Source organism: Synchiropus splendidus, chromosome 4, assembly GCF_027744825.2.
Source record: "Synchiropus splendidus isolate RoL2022-P1 chromosome 4, RoL_Sspl_1.0, whole genome shotgun sequence".
Classification (NCBI taxonomy): Eukaryota; Metazoa; Chordata; class Actinopteri; order Syngnathiformes; family Callionymidae; genus Synchiropus; species Synchiropus splendidus.
In genome coordinates, this window is record NC_071337.1 from 21,475,974 (window position 1) to 21,490,587 (window position 14,614).

At 41.7% G+C, this 14,614-nt stretch overlaps 1 protein-coding gene across 1 annotated transcript in view; it reads left to right on the plus strand.

The window, feature by feature from the left end:
- Nucleotides 1-14,018: 14,018 nt before the first annotated feature.
- Nucleotides 14,019-14,614, plus strand: part of large1 (LARGE xylosyl- and glucuronyltransferase 1) — a 98,132-nt gene continuing 97,536 nt past the window's right edge. Inside the window, exon 1 of the mRNA XM_053862493.1 lies at nt 14,019-14,546. The gene's annotated coding sequence lies outside the window, so the exon portion shown is untranslated. The remainder of the gene's footprint in view (nt 14,547-14,614) is intronic.

Here is a 14,614-nt window from a genome sequence, read left to right on the forward strand (position 1 = left end):
GGTTTCATCCACAAACGGATTCTAAATTTCAGAAAAATGTTACCAATAACTGAGTGATTTGTAGAATGGCAGTTTCAGTGCTGAGACGGGGATGGAAACCTGACTGGGAATGTCCTGGGGGACTGCAGAGTGTTAAGTGAGGAGGTTTTCACACAGCAGACTTGGGCACCGATTCGCTCTCCCACTGCGCCACTTCACATCTCTGGCTTCAGAGCGGTGTCCCATTTTTTATTACTCACTCTGGGCAGCTGGGGCAGTATGCTCAGAGCCATTGTTTGAGACCGACTGATTCTGCGGTAAAGAAGATGCTGTCTCAGCAGTCTCTTGTGACAACCATCCTCTGTCAATCCCTGCTGATGCAATAGAAAACCTCTTCGTTATGTCTTTTGTTGAGTTGTTTTCTTCTCACATGTTCACTGGCCACGTCACTTCCTGATTCGTAAGCCCTGTGGTGTTCGACGAAATTTCATGCCCCGGTTCGCTTGTGCAAACGTCTGTTTTTGGAGAAAAAAAGGACAATTTGGATTTGAGCCCAGAGTTCATAGTGTAAAAGTCCTGACAATGAAGATGGAAGGCAGAGACTCTTCAATTTGGACTTCAATTGCAGCAATAAATATCTTTTGTTCTGTTGTTATCAACAAATGTTTGATGGATGGTCCAAGACAGACATTTTGTATATCTCCGGAAATGCCAGCATATTATTTTGATGCAAAGCCGTTCCATGAGTGAAAGCCAATAACTGACAAAACAAAATACACAATGGAGCCCTTAAATGGCGGAAACACTCAAGTACTGTCGGGGGGGCAAAACTGATGATCCAGCACATCATGTTCAAACCGGACCATCATTGATGAGGATGACCCGAACCCACCAAATAGCAAAGCTCCATAGTTGTGCTAAACATAAAGAGATGTTTAACACATTGTTCTACAGTTGCATGTTTCATCTTCAAGCTCTTTTTTGGTGTAGTCCTCTAATGTTTTTCTGCTTTCAGGGGAATTATAGAGTTTTTCTTTTATGACAATCACTTCCTTTTCTGAGCCTGAAAGCCTCTCAAGAAAAAGATTTTCTTGAGAAATGTATTTACGCGTCACCCCTAACCTACAAGCCAGCTTTGTCCCCATGAATAAACATTGCCTTACATTATTTGTGCCTTTTCTGCAGTGTTTCTCTGGCCTTTTATTCACAATTGTCTCCTCATTTTCCAAATACTTTTGAGTGCAACTCTTCTATTTCATAAATGATTGGATGTAATGCCTGCTGGCATCTCACATGTTGGGAAATTAATGTTTTTTGAGTGTATGGGAAACCAAAGGAATATTGAAAGTGATGCGAGTACCTTAGTTAGTCCATTGATGAATTCATCTGCAGCGACTAAACGCACTGCTGCCTGTGGCGTCAGTGTTTTGTTCCAGTTCTCCTGTAGTCTCCTCTTTACTCCTTCCTCATTCCCATTTGTCTGTTATAGATTTGTCATGATTATTCATGCAGGTCTCGGTCTCCGGAGGGAGCAAATGAGCCTAAATTTACACAGTGACAAGGGTGAGTCGCTCTTGCTCTCTCTCGCTAGCTCACTCTCTTTCTCTCCGTCTCACTCTCTCGCTATCTTCCTCGCTGTCGTTCAGTTTTGATCATTGCCGCTCGACGCACCAAATCCACTCTAAACGTATCTGCATAATGCAATCATATCTGAAATGCTAATGCCAACTGTGAGTTTGCCTCAAAATGCTTTTGCTTCCTGAAAAAAAAAGGTCAATGAAAATACAAAAGGACTTGTATGGGCTGCCCCAGAATCTGCATCCCGCATGAGCTTTCATCCCTTGAGGTCTCATTAAGGCTAATTGATTTATTTGCAGAGCAGTTTGCACGGTAACAAGAGCTGGTTGTACTTCTCTGGTACTAACCTGCGTGCTTCACCCTCAAACAAGTTTGTATTCTTTTATTAAGCCTGACACAAAGATCAGAGGGGGAATGGAAGCAAATATAACTGTGAGTCAAAGCGGCGTTATTAGTATTGTCTCGGCTTTGCTCGAAGTAAAAGTGCCTTGCATCTGCAAAAATCCCCCTTTCCTGTCTCTTGCCAGTCGGGAGGGACTTTTTTTTTTCCACAGTTTCATTTCATATCATATCAGAGACAAAGGACTGTTTGTGTGTCAGCTTGTCCTCTATAGATGGTCATAATTAATCCCTGAGGGTTGTAGTCGCGCTGCGACTGTGTGCCTCATTGGAGAGACAAATCCATTCCCTGAATTTTGCCCAAAATGTACGTTAATGGGTACAATTACGATGCATCCGGAATGCTATTTCCACCAGAGAAAAAAAGTGACTCTTCCACCAGAGTTTTTGGACAACAATGCCTTGAGATGTCGTAGGGAGGATGGTTTGTGGTTGATAGCCTGAGGTTTTAAACACTGCCTGTTTGTATTGTGGTTTCTTTGGCCTTCACTCCCAAAGCTCGGCGTGTGATGTTGTGGACGAGGATCTGAGTCGCAACCATTGTTGCCGGAGGAATGCTTACAATAGAAGGACACAATTTTCTGGACCAGTGGTTTTGCAAATTTGGTAGGACAGCACCTGAAATGAACGCAGAACCAGAGCGGCTAGAGCAATCATTTCACTTTACGGAAGCAATATAGCTGGAAAAAAAAAAAGCTAAGCCATGAGGCAACCGTTCTTTTTTTTTTTCTCACCGAAGATTGTGGTCTTGTGTGTGTCGTACTTTCTTGCACGTGAGACTCTTTTGCAATCTGACTTGTCAGTTTCACAAGAAAAAAATAAGTAAACATCTGTGTGTACAGTCCAGGCATATCAAACATACAACCTTCTTAGTACCTGATCTACTTAAAAAGCAACCCGTTTATGATCAACAAATCACTCCACCCTGGCAACATCCCAGTCAACTGTGTCAATTTCCAAAATCCTGCCTGCGCTCCATTAAAGGTTCTTGACCTCCCACACCACTCACCAAAGGACTGTGAGTTCAACAATCATCCTACCATCATCCTAACAATGCTCTTTCCTATTCACTATCTATCATTTTTACCTAACAACTACTATAATACAAAGTTGCTGAGTCTTATCTTCTGACTAGCCCAAACAACTTACAATTTTCTGTCATGAACTGCTTTAGTCTGGTTTCATTTTTGTGTGCTTGTCTGAGGCCCATAAGTTGCTGTCTGCTGTGTCTTTGTTCCCATTCTGGTACGAGTGTTTTTCTGTTCTTTCACCTTTCATCTTAGCCATGTGTGTATCCTGACCACTTGGTTACCTTCTGTTCCTGCATTTTCTGAACTGCGTTTTCTAAAAGCATGCACTGACCGCAGTGTAGGTCTGTGCTTTAATTTGTCATGCTGTTGTCTGATCTTCTAAAGTGCTCTCTGTTTATGATTTCTCGGTTCTGTCCGTGTGTTTCTCTCCTGGGAGAGGGAAACACAAAACAAAACAATTCCCTCAGTATCTGCCAACATTGTCTCATATCCGCCTACAGGTTATCGCTTAACTTGACGCTTCCCCCTACCGATATACCTAACATAAACATCTACTCACATAGCCGTCTAATGTACCCACTCAACTACTGCTTATATGCCTGTGATTTACTTCCCGATCTTCTGCAAATATGACCTACCAAGCTATTCCTGTCTTGTTATCAACTTGCTCTTAAACCGAATGACCAACCTACAAAAACCCAATTTTACCCACCAAACCACCCTCATATCAGCCCAACAGTACCTACTACTCAACAGCTTTACCCAGAGCAATCTGTCAATTCTCACCCATCCTTATACCCACTGACTACTTGGTTAACTAACCTACTGAGGTTATTGTAGTTAACGAAAACTAATAAAAAAAAAAAAAACGAAATCAATTTATTTTTTAAAGAAGCATTTTCAGATTATTTAAAATCAATTTATTTTGGCTTGGCTGGTTTTACGAAAGCTGCCAGGTTCCGCATGTCAAGTCCATGGCGTCACTTGTGTTGATGACCTGACCTGACATCACTGACTAGCACGATGGTGGTAGTCGGGCAAAAGCACCATCTTTCCAAACTGATGCATTTTTTTTACATGGGATCTTGGTGGTGGCTATTTTTGTCACCTATATCAAACTTCAGTCTACTGAACAACTAATACTAAAGCCTTTTAGCATTTGTTCAATAAACTGTTAATAATTAAAATAAGTCAACCCACACTAAAAATCAATCGAAACTAACTGTATTCGAAAGACAAAAATTCTAAACTAAAAAAAGACGAAAACTAATAAATAATCCCAAACTACTACAACCTTGCAACCTACTCCAACTTATTTTCCATCAGGCCAGGATTACCACAAGTCTTTCATTGTATGTACCCATAACATCCCTAGCCTTCAAATCCAACAGTGCACCTACTAACCTGATGTTAAACTCACCATCAGCACTGCTCAATACCTTCCCAGCAAACTAACTTAGCCACACTTCCGAAGAGGCTTCAAAAACGCCCCGACCCACTGACTGTCTAAGCAAGTTGCTGACCAGTTTTGGAACAGCACAACCCATTCTCACTCCAATGGTGTAATATATTGATGTTGGGAAAGTGGACTTTTGCATACTATACTGATGAAAAAGGTCATCGTAAAATGTTGTGCAAAGGTGTTCCAATGGACTGAAAGAATGGTATCCTTCCATAGCGTTCCAGGCAGGTGGTGTGAAGCGTGAATGACAAATCATGCGCCGGGGGAGTGAAAAAAAACATGTTTCACTTCCATGTAGATCAAGGTGCAGATCATAGAGCACAACATGGAGGGGTGTGGGAATGCATGAGACGAGCACCATGGAGCACAACATGGGGAGACAGGAAGACACTGAGTAAGACTGGTTGTCAGTTACTGTTTATAACTCCTTACGTGACTCTCCTCCTTAGTGATGGCACTGAAACTCACCACGACTAAAACGCAAGGCCGGGCTTTTAAATAGCAATCTGACGCATTATATATTATAACATAGAATGAATGGAGCCCCATCTTATGGCTACCCCAGCCTACATGTTTTTTTCACGTATCGCCCTATATAAAATGCGACGGTGAAGGCTGTCTTTTTCGTCAATACTTGTAGCCACAGGAGTGAGGATTTGTTGCATTACAAACTCATTAGAATTTTCTAGGACTTTCACCTCTGCATCATTCTGACACATTCCTAATGTAAATAGCTCCAAATGGCATTGTGAAAATGTGTCCTTTTCGGCACCTTTTCATATGAGTGCATATTTTACATACATATTTTAACTCTTCCATTATCTGGAATGCTGCTACTACGCCTTGATGGTAAATGGCTTTACATCTCTGTGGCGGATTTTTAGTCTCTTTAATGTGACAGGGAGAGTAAAGTCTAATTTTAATATTTCCTCTTCTGCACATGAGGCAGGCAGCAAAGAGGGTTTCCAGCAACTGCTTATTGGCAAAGTCACATTTGGAAGGATGATTATGTTAGTAGTGATTGAGACTGATGCTTTAGATCTTTTTATAATCTAGCTGGAGGCAGCCCCCTGAAGTAGTTGGAACAATCATATCTGAAGTGATGATTGCATCTGCACTTTTTATGAATTCAGTGGCAGATAATTTGGGCATATTTACAGGCTTCAATAAAAATTCAGATCACACAGAAACTAATGGGAGCTGAACGACGCTATCGCTAGATAGCATCATTTACAGCAGCATCACAAGTCTGTTTTTTCAAAGGACACATTATACCGTAGCTTGATAGCTCCTTAGTTTACAGCCGTATACAAAATGTCAGTTTTATGCAGAGAAAGTCGACATGAAATTTCCCGTTGTCAACCGTTAGGGCCCCAAAAGGGACACATCATGATTCTCATCTTATGTTCTGTTATCAACTACACAGGAGTAATATGAATGAATATGACCTTCTGGACCAGCATTTATCCTCTATACGCTCCTTTGTTTTCTTCCATAAAACAATTGAGAAATCAAATATTAAGTCATGACTTGTGATGTTTGAACTAATAATAGCTAGACTCCTCTTCTTCAGAAAGTGAACACGTCAGCTTATCCTTTGAAAAATCCCTCTTATGCCTCCACTGTCATGCCAATAATTTAAGAAGTGATGGTCTTACATCAAGGCCGGGTCAGGCTTGTCTGCTACTGTCACTGACAGTTTTAAGGTTGGCTGCTTCACCACTGTCGAGGCGTTTCCTGCAGTCTTCTGCTTCAGTGTCACTCCTCGGTCACAAACTGCCAGTCTGAATAAAAAGCCCCATGACTGACAGGTCGCCTCCCTCTGCCATCTCTCGTGGCTCTCTGCGTAAGCCCACTTAACGACTCCACACCTCTTTAGCCAGCTTGTCCTGCTGAATGTATTCAAAGTTGTCTCACTGGAGAGGCTGGAGAGCGCTGTGTCAATCGCACGTGTCCCTGTTGACCTTCGCTGAGCGTGTTTGAGGAGAGCCCTCGACAGAGGACTGACTCCCTCTGGTCTTGAATGAATATGAAATTATCAGGCTAACAACATTAAGGCTAAAGTAAATGCATAAGGCTGCGGGGGGGAAAGCAAATACCACCGAGACTTATCAACCAAACCTCATCCAAATGTCTACCCTGCACAGTTGAATAAAGTTTGTATTCAAAATGAAATTCTTCAACCTCAACTGTATCTGAAAAGTGCTACTTTTGCTAGAGTCTCATGTGAACTCTCAGGATCCAATTGAAGCGATGTCAGATAGAACATCCACACAGCGATGAGGTCTGGATGAGAGATAAAGGGCAAGTTCTCTCCAAGCAGAGCAGACATGCTCATGCCTCCAGTGATGAGCTCTTTGTTTGGACGTGAAGCGAGACAAGACTGATTGGATGATGCTTCACCGCAACATTGTGGTGAAAAGAATACAAACACTTTTCTGTGTTCTGTCCAACTTAATTACCAAAGCTCTCAACCAAGGACACTCCTGGCTGTACTTGTTTTATACTGACAATGTTGATATCCAAACACAAATTCTGATCGATCGATGTCATGTCAGCTTTGTTGTGAGACAATGCGATGCAGTGTTCAAATGGCGAGTCCAAAAGAGACAGATGGCCACTTAGATTTTAGGGGCATTTTAAAACTTCACGTGACGTTCAGAAGGTGCTGTTGTCTCCTTTCATTCACCAAACAGTAAAATTGAGTTCCAAACTAATGAAGTTTTCAGGGTGTCACAGGTGGGTTAGAGCCTGTTCCAGCTTCTCGGGCTGAGAGGTGAGAGCACTCTGTGGACGTGTTGCTAATCCATTAAAGGATGGATACAGTCAGACAACAGCCCCCCCACACTCAAATACAGACCAGGTATTCAATTGTTTCCTTTTTTTACATTACTATATGTATTCATATATGGGCATAGAATGACTAGGGTGAGGTGTGTGATTTAGGGTGTGATGTGACTCTAACCATTCATTCATTGGAGTACTTTGGTAGCATTGATATTGCCATTATATTTTATATTTCTTTATTTTCCTTATCTTAATGTGAAAGTTGGACAACTTATCGCAAGACCAAGTCAAGCTCTACACATTGAGAAGATACCACCGAGTCAAGACCAGAACCCAGGAGTGGCAAAACCAATCCAAGACCCAGGCTAACTGACTACAGACCACAGAGACACAGCATCATTTGTCATATTGAAATGGATGGATGGATGGATGGATGGATGGATGGATGGACAATTTGACTCATTTGTTTGGAAAAATTCACAGGAGCAATGGTCTGATTGGTCTTGACAAAATCCCAAGTCCAGCTCGACCAAGTGTAAATGCAGTTGATACCAAGACAAGATCAAGATTATGTTACAGCACTACCTTGTCTTAAAACAAAAGTTGAATCATGCACTTCTCTAAATGATATATGAGTGACTGTTACCGAAAAAAAAACGTTTTTAAATGACAAGGCAGACAGTCAGTCAGTCCAAAATATAAGGGAGCAGGTCTTACCTGCAGAGGTTGGGGTTGCTTCTGGCTACATATGAGTTCGGCTCACCAAAATGGGTTTGACGTGAAGGATGCAATGTCTTATACGCCTGAATATAAGCAAACAGTATACTTCCTGTGGAGAAATATCAATATTTAATAGGGTCACAAAAAACGAATTTCCCACCCCTGCTTTCCATGGCGACCTTGTGTTTGTCTCTATAAATGTAACAGTCACCTCTGCTTTCATACTTCCAAAATCTATTAATACAGTGACGCTTAATATGAGGCAGTGTTTTTCTTTCACTTCTGTTGCAGCAGCACATCACAGCTTGTAGTGCTCTCAGGACCTCAGTAATTTGATCGAATGATGTCTTCTCTTTTCTTTCCTTTTTAATTAATAATGACTGTAAATTCTACCATTTTAATGATTAATGTGTGAAGCATCGCTGCAAGAAGCACCTTCAAGTTCTTTTGACCTAGAAAATTCTTAATTAAAAAGTCAGAGGTTCCCCTTTAAATAAGCATTATCATTCCACTCTTATTTCAAAATGGCTTTTACGACTGTCAACTTTCCTGTCTTTCAACTTCAGTACAGTGTAATTCAATGCTGTTAGCACTGAGACTCGTGAGATTTGTGAAACCACGGTCAGGTTAATTTAGTCAGCGGTACACTGCGTCAACCTGACAGACCTACTTATGAATTATTAATGTCACCATACACAGTAGCTGTTTGTATGTGCGTGGCGACTGTATTCAAGGGTCACACAACACGACTCCAAATACATGACATCATAGCTAAGTTTACATAAAGTGGGTCATTTTTCTAAAGCACTTGGCACTGACTTATGAAGACCTGCTTGTTTCTGCAGTTCAGAGATCAATATTTTGTTATGAATTGATTTCTTTCGTTCATGCAAACGTCTGGACGGGGCTCCAAATCCAGCCAAGTGATTTTATTTTGCCCACAAGCACTTTAAATCAATATTGTTGGCTTAAAGTTAACCGAAAACTGCTTCACCTGCACCTGGTATCATGACCTGCTGTGGATTCAATTGCTTGAATGATTCTCTGTCAATACATCAGAATTACTCATTTATTATAATGGGGTTTGACAATGCTTAAGAGTGCATGGTTAAGTTTAAGCATTTGTTTTGGATGGTTAGATTAGGATGAGAGGCTGGGGAAAGCATTATGGCTATAAAATCTCTACACAGAGATAGTAATATGTGTGTGTGGGTGCACAGTATGTGTGTTGGTGAACGTGTATAGCTATGCCTGTGGGGACCAATATTACCTACTTGTGGGGACCTTGTGGTTTTGTGGGGAACTTTTGTTGGTCCCCACGAGTTTCAGCCTGATTTTGAAGATTAAAACTTCAAAATAACCGTGTCATCACAATTGAATTTAACTTTGGTTGAGAGTCCGTCTTAAGGTTAGCTATTTGTTTTGGATGGTAAGGTTTAGGGTGAGAGACTGCGGAGAGCATTACGTCAATGAGAGGTCCTCAAAAAATAGTGAAACATGACTGACTGCATGTGTTTTTATGTGTTTGTGTAGAGTGAGAGGGAGAGTGAGAGGTTACTAAACCAGTCATACAATTCAAGTGATGATCCCACTTCTCAAGGGCATAAATCAATGTGTTGAACATGAGTTTAACAGTTTGTGGAATATTAGTTTTCTGTGAGCTAATGAGGTAATTTTAGATTCAGTGTTCATTTTGACAGCAGATTTCAGTTTCAGTCAGTCTTTTCACTGAAAAGTAATTTTGTTCTAGTCCAAATTTTGTCATCTGAATTATTTTAGTGTTAGTCTTGTTTTAGATCATGAAACATCTTAAGACCATCGTCGCTACTAAAGATTTTGTCAACAAAAATGTTTGTAAATGGTAATATGAAATATAATATCTTCTAAGGTCTTCTGTAGCTGAATAAGCTATATGAATAAAAAGGGGCAAGCATTGGTATCACAGCCTCTTGACCACAAAAAGCACACAACAATCAGACCATCTACATGAAACCAGAACATTTATGAGCTGCTATTAGTCAAATGCTGTTGTGGAAGTACAAAACAATGTGACACTAACGTTACTCCATCACAAGGTCAACACACAGTGAACAACACCTGCTGACATTAACAATAACAAATGCCCAAAAGCAAGACAAATACCTGCAAACTAGCACGTAATAGATTATAACCACACACTAAAATTGAAAACTGAACAGTAACTTAATGTGTAGATAAAACCCAAACAGTTCTCGCGCATCATGTTTGGAGGATGAGAGATGTCTGCATCATTTCTGCAGTTGCTCAGCAGGTTAAAAAACAATATTCTACCATGTGTGGATTCTTGTTGTGGATCTGGGTTGCATGCTGGCAGCCTCAAAGTCCTGGTAGCTGGATCAGTGTTGGCAGGCTAAAGCTGCTGTGCCTGCCTTCAAAGACCCCAGCAGGGCGCCGATGTCTGAGCTGCACTATGACTGCCAGGAGCTCAGGAATCCCTAACCCTGGAAATCCTGCTGAAGATTCAGTCATACCGCACCCTTTCCAAGAAACTAAAAAAAATAAAAAAAAAATGAGTACAGTTTTTCCTATTTTTTTAATCTTTAAATGTCGAACCACAACCATAAGGAAAAAGTAATTAAAACTTAATCCGTATGAGAGTCTGTTGTATTTCCAGAAATCCGTCGATACTTTCTGGCTTAAATTCTGCATGCTTGAAATGGATACTCATTTCCAATGATCCCTCGTCGGTTGCAACTCGGTGTGATTTCACTGTGAGTCATGGAGCTGCCTGTCTCTTTTGATGTGGCAGGCATATGATACTTGAAAAACAGAGTAAACTTTGAAATTACTCATTCATTTACTTGCAGTCATTCCCAGTATACGGGGTCTAGAACTCATTCCATGATAATGGAGGCACCCAGGACATGTCGCTGAAGTATAGCAGGCAATATATGGACATGTAGTGAGACAACCACTGGCACACACTCATTATTATGGACCATAAACCACCGTTTGGGGGGATGTGGAATAAAACCATAGCGCCAGGGTGGTTCCAATAGTTGGCAACACTAACCACTCGAGCACTGTGCTGAGGGAGAAGATAAGAGAGAGAACACGAGATAAAACAGAAGAGAAGATAAAAGCCTTTCATGAAAAAAAGACACTTGCAACAAAATTATTGTAGTGCACTTTGATATTTAAAATTTTTATTTCTTTTATTACAACATGCTCATGGAGGCCGAACAGGCAGGAAACACGGAGAAATGAATGGAAAGGTGATATACAATACACCAACAATAAATCTGGTATGACAAAGATTGAAAAAGGAAGACTCGTACACATACACATTTGTTTTGCTCTCTTTGCCATAATGTTTTCCCCAGCCTCTCACCCTTAAATTAACTACCCAAAACAAATGGCTTAACTTGACAAGGAGCTCTAAACCAAACTTTCTCCCAATTATAATATTACTGATGATTTAACCCTCAAAACCTTGTGAGGACCAGCCAAAATGTCCTCACAATGCAAAATGTCCTCACAGGAAGGTGGCTTGTCTAGATTTGGTCGTCTATATATAATATAGCAAAGCATGCCCACACACACACACAAAACCCATTGGCTTTTGAGGGAGATTTCTGCATATCTTAGACCGAAGCTTTCCTTGAGTTTTTGCACTTTGAGATAGTACTTAGACCTAGATGCAGTAATAACTAAACTTTGTCCAGTAAGGCGTTGTTTTTGCCGAGAAGAATAACCTTTTTGTGCGCTAATAATAATAATAATAAGTAATAATAATTCTAATAATAACTAGTATATGTCAGATTTCCATGTCATATGAAGCTGGAGACTTTATTCAACATATTGCTTGTAGACTAGATTCATTCTCATAACTAGAACAGAATGTTCTATCCTGCTGTGTTTCCATTCAGGAGTTTTTGTCGCCCGAATTGTGTTCCTTCTTTTTTCTAACTGAAATGACTGTAATGTTGCTGTATCACAGGTGCGAACAGTGTCCCCAAATGTGGCTATTTGATCAACATTTAAAAAAACAAAGTATCATGGCGCTCAGAGATAAAAAAAATGTCATCTGCACATATGTGGATTGCAGACCTAAGAGGTCAATGGAGGTTGTCGCACAAGAGCACTTCACCATGAAAAGTAGTTGAATGAGAACAGAGCACCTCAAAGGGCTTATTGTTCTCATCCATCATTTTGGACACATTCTGAGCAGAATAAAAAAGACAAATAGCATGAATGTAACATGGAGATGAGAAAGATGTGTCAAGTGGGATGATGGTGACCAGACATTCATACTTGAATCACAGACAGACGGGGCTGAGAGACAGAAAATGAGGGGCAGTCAGAAAGAAAACAGAACAGTAGGCCAAAGTCGATGTGTGGGCCAACAATCTCGAGGGCAACAGCAGAGTGAATATTAACAAAATCAAGTGTTGATCAATTAAACCAAGAAAATTAAATCAGGTTAATCTTTTCATTCATGAAACTTTGGGGGCTGTCTGGATCCATTACCGCTGATTTAACTGATCCATCCGCTGGTGTTATAACTGGTGAGAGCTTCAGTTACGACGACTAACAGCAATAAATTGTAAGAGGTCCTGCTGATTTACTGCAGGATTTCACAGCCTCATTAGCTCCTCAACCCCTTCGGTCAGGATCACAGAGAGCAAATACATGTTAAACACGCTTTCTCTTACCTCTCATACATCATAAGTCTTGGTGCGAGGTTGTTTTTAACTCCAGGCACTTTACTGTAACGTAGAGGCAAGTGGGACAGTGAATGAAACGGAAAAAAAAATGGAAATAGCAGTGTAATTTAAGGCTGACTAACACCTCTGAATCTTCTGCTGTTGGCAGAAACTGCTCCACTCTGATATGGCTTGATGTCAATGGATTTGGCCAACAAAAATGCATAAAATGTTAATGCACACTTTATATTAAATAATTATTTCCACCTTAACATTCGGCCTTTATTATCTTCAACAGCATCGATTAGACACTGTGTTTGTTAATTCCTGTGATTTCAAATTTGAGCTGACTATACTGAAATCTCACTCTAAAAGAAATGACTTGCTGCGCATTTGGAGTTTGGCTGCATCAACTGGTGATATCACAGCAGAGACCAGATCTTCTCTCCCAAGGAATAAAGCCAGGAATATGCTGTGGGGTGTTTGGAGGCATTTCTTTCCTAAATACGCATGTGCAGTTTTTCTTTTAAATTTGTGCTGTCATATAAATATGAGGAAAAACTAATTATTTCACCATCCAAGCAGACACGTCAGCCTTTTTAATGCACGTGTCTGTAGACACTGGTATTCTTCTGAAACTCACAGCTATGATTTGGTCTCTCTAGTGACATCATTGGAAAAGCAGCGCACGCTGGACAAACTTGCAAATGTTTCATTTGTGTTTTTTGTTTTGTATAATTGTGTGAGCCATTCTGCCGGGTCCCAACATGAACATGTTGGGAGTTCTGGCGTTTTCGTTTGTTTGTGGTGTGATCAGTCGCTGTGGCCAAACTGCAAGGACCTCGAGACAGTCTGTGACCTAGATGGGTTTTGCTCCCCATGCCTGGGGCCATTGCCGGGAATTTTGGGCCCCATAGAAGGATTTGACAAAGGGCTGCTATGTAACACACTTTAGTATATTTTTCATATCTTTTTTTTTTCCACAGGGCCCAGTCATGGGACCCAGCAACCTTTCTAACTTACCCCTCCCATAGGTGAACCAACTATCAATATGTTTTAAAAGGAAATCTGCAACTTCAAGTGTTGCCGTGTATCATGGTGTTAAGTAAGTTTAACCACTCATCTTCCTCCTCCAGAGTTTTGTGATTCCAAACTTCACGCCAAGCAACTCAAAGCAGTGGCGTGTAGTCGAGGGTGTCTGAACATCTCCAGCCTTTCCTGGCTCCGTGGAAAGTGCTCTGTCTCTGCGGTTGCCCCGAGGCCACTTATTGCAGGGAGCCGCTCCTGCTCGAGCCTCCAGCGCTTCAGACTCCGGTCCGCGATGATCCAGTCCTTCTTATCCCAGACTCCTGCTCTGAGTGCGGCGCTGTGATTGGTCGCTGGCTGCTCGGCAGGAAGAAAGAGCTGCTGTGTTGAGGCCGAAACTCAGACATAACCGGAACGTGGACGACAGTGAAATAGCTTCGCAGTCGGGACTGCACTCTGCACCGGACACTCCGAGCGGCACGTTTTCAGCAGCAGAAGCTCGGAGGGGGCTCCCCGGTCCTCTGCGCTTGTCAGCAGAGGCCGCCTCGGTTCTGTCCGTCCCTTCGGACTGTGTGTCGCTGCCTGCTGGACACTCTAATCCCACACCTCCGAGGATAACAGTTGGGCTCCTTGTGTGGCGCCACAAATCTTCCACTGCTTTAAGTCTGCATTTTCAAATCCGTCCGGACCAGAACATCACCGAGCAGCCGCCGCTGTTGATAGCCGGGGCTGACATCTGAGCTCCTATCCCTCCAAACTCTTCAGCGGATGATCAAGATTCGAAGAGCACTGCCATGACCGACCCTTAAAACACTCCTCTTCTCCGTCAGATGGATTTAGTTGATCAGGAGCCACCGTCCTGGAGCCTCCCCGCATCAGGTGAGTTAAATCCGCAGTTCCATCCCGAACTAGCTCGGTGACCTTACCTCACCAGCATGCGATATTTT